Source organism: Rhincodon typus, chromosome 21 (assembly GCF_021869965.1).
Source record: "Rhincodon typus isolate 14 chromosome 21, sRhiTyp1.1, whole genome shotgun sequence".
In the NCBI taxonomy this organism is placed as follows: domain Eukaryota; kingdom Metazoa; phylum Chordata; class Chondrichthyes; order Orectolobiformes; family Rhincodontidae; genus Rhincodon; species Rhincodon typus.
The window spans coordinates 3,603,854-3,610,219 of NC_063352.1; the positions used below are offsets into that span (position 1 = coordinate 3,603,854).

Sequence of the window (6,366 nt, forward strand, 5' to 3'; positions counted from 1 at the left end):
AGACCGAATGGTGACTCAGCGAGGTGAATGAGATTGAGTGATGAATGAGGCAAGCAGCAGAGTTTTCAATCATTAGTCGTTTATGGAGGGCAAAGACAGAGAAGGATTTCAGCAGTGGTGGGAACACCAGAGGGCCATAGATGTCAATGTTTCAAAACCTTGGTGATATTTAGGAGCTGGAATTACAAAGCCAGCTGTGTTTCCAAGTGATAGGAGGGATTATGTGCAGCTTTGTTCCTCATGAGCAAGGTGAAGTAGGAAAGATTGGAAGATAGAGTGAGAGAGATGATAAAGGGTTAAGTGATCAGAGAGGAAGTGCTGGTCGGTAATGAGGGAGATCAGTGGAGATGGAAAAATCCAGGATATCTCAGATGCAGTGATGGAGGTAAAGGCACAGGGTGTAGAGGCAAGGTGTTAGAGGAGTTAACTATCCTGCTTAAATTTTGAGCTTTGTTTCAGTTGTGAATTGGTTTGTTTACCATGAGTAACCTTATCAGCTGCTGCAGAGAAATGCAAACAAACTATTCATCCCAACAAGGATGTGATGATGCTTCCCCTCTCCTGGATAATCCCACCTACATCTGTCGACTCTGTTCTCCCATATTTCGCCGGATTTCCTTCATCCCATTTCCCAGGAATTTGGTACAACATCAGTCTCATTGTGGAGCGTTACTAACTATAGGTTCGATATATGTTGCATATACATTTTTTCAAGCTTACTACAAAACAACAAACTTTATGAGTAACTAGATTAACATTGTGAATATCACAGAAAAATGACCAGGAATTGAAAGGAATCAACATGAACCTTCAATGGGTGAAGGTACAAACTGTTCCAATGAATGAGAACAAAAAAAAATACTGCAGGTGCATGAAACATGAAAGAAAATCAGGAACTGCTGGAAATGCTAAGCAGGGGAAAATGCAAGAAAATGGGCCTGAATGTTAGATCAGCCATAATCCTATTTAATGACAGAGCAGGCTCGAGGCGCTGAATAGCCTACTCCTGTTCCTATTCCTTGTGATCTTCTGGTCTAGATCTGGCAGGGACTGTCTGTTTCTGAGACAGAAACAGAGTTAACATTACTGCTTAAGACTTTTCATCCGATTAAATACTTCACCAATATCTTTCAAGGATCCGGCAAGTTCATAGTTCCTTGAAAGTGGAATCGCAGGTAGGCAGGAAAGTGAAGAAGGCATTTGGTACACTTGCCTTTATCAGTGCATTGAGTATAAAAGTTTGGAGGTCATGATGCGGCTGTACAGGACATTGGTTAGACCACTTTTGGAATACTGCATTCAATTCTGGACTCCCAGTTATAGGAAGGATGTTGTGGAACATGAAAGGATTCAGAAAAGATTTATGTACAAGGATGTTGCCAGGGTTGGAGGGTGTGAGCTATAGGGAGGGGCTGAATTGGCTAGGGCTATTTTCCCTGGAGTGAGAGAGGCGGAGGGGTGACCTTATGAATGTTTATAAAATCATGAGGAGGGTGGATAGGATGAATAGTCAAGGTCTTTACCCCAGCGTAGGGGAGTCCAAAAGTAGAGGGCATAGGTTTAAGTAAGACGGGGAAGATTTGAAAGGGACCTAAGGAGCAACTTTTTCACATAGAGGGTGGTGAGTGTGTAGAACGAGCTGCCAGAGGAAGTGGGTGGAGGCTGGTACAATTACAGCATTTAAAAGGCATCTGGATGTGTACATGAATAGGAAGGATTTGGAGGGATACAGGCCAAATGCTGGCAAATGGGACTAGATTTATTTAGGATATCTGGTTGGCATAGACAAGTTAGACCAAAGGGTCTGTTTCTGTGCTGTACAGCTCTATGACTCCTTGACTCCATATAATTTTAAACAGACATTGTTAGTGATATTTTCTAAATTCTGAGGTTTCAGTTAAGCAGCAGCATCATGTAATTACATTTGGAATAGTCTAACAGTTACTTTATGTACATTATCTTTGGAATGTTAATAAATTGAGTCATCTCTATTAAATCAGCAATCACTTGTTAAAAGAGACAGTATCTTAAATAAATATTGCAATTATCTCTGAGGTATGTGCTTTGTCACATTGAAATAATAGTTAATGTACCTTGTCTAAAACCATTCATATTGCTGATACAGCAAGTGATATTAATTAGTTCGATATGACATATTTAATTTAATACTCTTGATATTTTGGAAAAGGATAATAAAATGGTATGATTGTAGAATATTCTCTTTCACAACCCAAGCTCAAATCCAGATCATTGAAAAGAATTTCACTGCTCTCTCAGTGCTTTCTCATCAGGCAAATATGGGGAGTCAGATTGCAATCTAACTGTGCTCCAATGCCAGCTATCAGAGCAGTAATGTAATAACAGATAACATTAACATCCTGTGTCATTGGGTGCTGTCAAAGCTTGACCACAGTGTGTGATGTGGAGATGCCTGTGTTGGACTGGGGTGGAAAAGGTCAGAAATCACACAACACCAGGTTGTAGTCCAACAGGTTTATTTGAAAACACAAGCTTTCGGAGCCTCAGTCCTTCTTCAGGTGTTAGTGAGAGAGGTAGTATCAGACACAGAATTTATAAGTAAAAGATCAAAGGGTCATACCATTGATGAGGATGTACTAAACAAACATTTTAATCAATTAAAACCTCCTAACTGATTAAAGATCTAACAGCATCTTAGGTTTGTTTAGTACATCCTCAATGGTGTGAACCTTTGATCTTTTACTTATAAATTCTGTGTCTGAAACCCATCTGGTTCACTAATATCCTTTAGGGAAGGAAACTGCCATCCTTACCTGGTCTGGCCTACATGTGAGTCCAGACCCACAGCAATGTGATTGACTCTTAACTGCACTCTGGGCCATTAGGGATGGGCAATAAATGCTGCCTAGCCAGTGACACCCTCATCCCCCATGAATGAATAAAGAAAAAAAAAATCTCAATCTCAGCTAGAGTCAGAAAGTGGAGGTTGGGATCTTTCCCCATTGCTTAAAAACTGATGGGTGTTGGGCTCTGCTCAGGCAGCGCCCTATTAATCAGAAGGAGATCATCATAACAATTGTGCAACACATGATATGAAAGATAGAAACACAGAAAAATAAGAGCAGGAGTAGGCCATTCAGCCCTTCGAGCCCACCCCACCATCCAATATGATCACAGCTGACGATCCATCTCATGCCCCTGTTCCCACTTTCTCCCCATATCCTTTGATCCCTTTAGCCCTAAGAACTATAACTCTTTCTTGAAAATATTCATTGTTTTGGCCTCAACCACTTTCAGTGGCAGAGAATTCCACAGGCTCCGCACTCTCTGGGTGGAAAAACTTCTCATCTCCATCCTAAACAGCCTACTCCCCATATCTCAAACATGGCTGAACAAAATGAAGCAAAAGAACAGTAAGAAATGAGAAAATAAAAACCTAAAGGCAAGAAACAGGGAGAAAAGGGAGCAAATGGACAGAATTTGATATAGAAACTGTTGTGTAAGAGCTTCTGGACCCTGGAGCAACCTTGCAATGATGTCACAGAGTTGTAATGGTAGGGTTTGAACAAACTACAATAGATTTGAGCTTAGGAGAAACCTGAGAGCATATGGACATGCATATATGAAAAACACCACTGAGTCTTTACCCAATGTGACTGTCATCACAGCTTGTATATCTATGATTGCCACATATTGCAGTACTTAGTGTATAACAAATAGCATTACTTTGAAGTCTAAGCCCAAAGACTATTCTTGACTGTGTTTTCACCTCAATCAGTCTGTCCTTAAACTGCATTTCACTGTGCATCAGCAAGCTACATGATAAAAAAGAAACGAGTGTTAAGGAAGGTAATCTGTCTAGGATTGAATAGGAGTCTCCAGAAATTGAAAATTAATCTGCAGGCCATTGCTGCTCACCACCTTGCAGAAGAAGTACAGGGCATTAAAAATAATCATGTTGTTTCTCATTTTTTGCATATTTGTGGTTATCAGCTATAAAATGTAGATATCATTATGCTGTAGTTCAGGGAAAATTGGCCTGTTTCAATTGTTAATCCTACAAGAATGCAAGATTTCATTTGCCTGTTCTGTACATTTTGGTTTGGGGTTGGGGTGGCTGTGATTAATCATCAATGCCTAATGGAGAGCCTTTTCCTTTCCAATTTGAATGAAAAGGCAGTGGAAGTGTGAATGTAGGCCCAATGGCAGGCACCTGGGGAATTGAATACAGAGCTTTTCATGTGAAGTAATCATGGGGAGCATCTTCAACCTGAGCTCACAATCCTCACAAGAAGTTTAATTTTGTTTTCAGGAGCTTGGTCGAAGTCTAATTCCAGGACTTCCTTTGAGAAGCACAGTTCATCGATTATGCAACAACTATGCATTCTCTCTACTTAGCAAGCAGTTTGTCCAATTCTTTGAGTGCTTAATGAATTCCATAAAAAGGCATTTGTCAGAAATGTAGTGCCAAGTTTTAAAACAATCTCAAAATCCTGATGTCAGCACTGGTCATGGTTAGAGAATTTGGGTATTTATTGCAAAAGCCCTGTTCATTCTCTCTAAATGAGTTTCTAATGTGAATTAGAAAGGAGTCCAAATAGCATTTGTATATTCATGTAGAATTTCCTTTAAAAGTTTAGATTTTTTTGAGGAGTGGATGCTGTGTAAGTGATAATGAGAGTAAAAATAACCCTGTCATTGTGAATCCATCATGACTTGTGTTTCTAAAGACAGCATTGCCAATGAGATTCGGTGACTTTAACTATAAATAATCCACTGCGCTGTCCATAAAACTAAACATGACCAGCATCGATCTCCCTTCCTGTAAGATTAGCCCGCAAGTTCAGCTGAGGAAGAGGTGCAAACATTTGGTTACGCAATTTATCGGCCTAAGCACTGGCCCTCGCCCACAAAGATCTCAATGGGGTAGTGACAGAGCCTCTTACAGCATCAACTCACAATGGGTTAAACTTTACTGCTGAATGCCTCAGTGTGAACAAAGCTCCCAGGGCCTGTTTGTTGAGGTTTGGCACTGGTCAACAGGCAACACTGCCCATTAGCACAGGGCAATAGCCAGGAAGGCCAAACTTTTCTGAGTGGCCCACCATTTACTGTTGAAAAACAATGTTTGTTTCTTCTCTGTTGAATTGTGAGGAGTGAATTCTGCTGACTGTCATAGTCCTAATGGTCACCTCTTATTAAATGCGAGGCTCAGGGCAGCAACAGTACAGTAAAGCAAAAGGAACCAGTCCGCGCCACACAGACACAGACACCCAGCCTCAGTGGCACCGTTGCGGAAGGTAATGATACTTGTTTGAAGAGCTGGTACAGGCATGATGGGTCTAATGGCTGTAACACACTAGCTGAGGTTACCATGAGGGATCCCTTCTCAACCTCTTCCCCTCATCTGAGGTGTGGTGACTCTCAGGTTAAACTCACCGCCAGTCATCTCTCCCTAATGAGAGAGCAGCTCCATGGTCCAGTATGACTATAGCGACTTTATCTTTACCTTTTAACACTTCTGTGATTCTCTTACAAATTTTTTTTTTGTTTGTTAATTTTGATTAAGAAAAGGACCAGAGTTTATGTTGAAGACAGCTGAGCAATTAAACTGACCTACTCCTGTCCCGGAATCCTGCCAAATTGGGATCAGACTCTGGATCCATTGGGAAGTAGTGGGCAGGAGTGATTATATACCTGCTCCATTCTGAGGGGAGGGGAGGGGAGGGGAGGGGGGAGGGGAACTCCACATTCACCCCTTGGTTGAGGGGGAGGTGGGTCGACCCAGAATGGCCACATCTAGCTCTGAGTGTCATTCCCATTTCCAGCCTCAGGAGGGAGCTTTTGGAGACATTGAACAGGAAGGGTCTCTGACATCAAAGTGTCCCCTTAATGGAAATTTATTTCAAACCAAACTTGAGACAGGTAGGAGGGTCAGGAGCCCCCTCCATCACCCCAACCTCTTCCCACCCCCTCCACTACCCAACCTCCTCTCACCACCCAGCCTCCCCTCTCCCAACCTCCCCTCCACCCCATCCATCACCCTAACCTCCTCCCACCCCCAACATCCCCCCTGACTCCTCCACCCCCACCTAAACCCTCCCCACACCCAGCCCTGCTACCACCTCTCCTCTGACCTTCCTGAAACCCATCCCACTATACCAACCTACAGGCTGACAGGATCACACAGCCAGGAAGGGCTCTTGTGGCACAGTGGTAGTTTCCTTACCGCTGAGTCAGGAGGTCTGGGTTCTAGTCTGACCTGTTCCAGAGGTGTGTAATACCATCCCTGATACAACAAGGTATAGAGCTGGATGAACACAGCAGGCCAAGCAGCATCAGAGGAGCAGGAAGGCTGACGTTTCGGGCCTAGACCCTTCTTCAGAA

The 6,366-nt window shown here is 42.6% G+C and overlaps 1 protein-coding gene across 1 annotated transcript in view; it reads left to right on the forward strand.

The window, feature by feature from the left end:
- The window catches only part of LOC109916081 (myosin-11-like), a 139,653-nt gene that overhangs the window by 1,163 nt on the left and 132,124 nt on the right, over positions 1-6,366 (forward strand). The window lies entirely within an intron of this gene.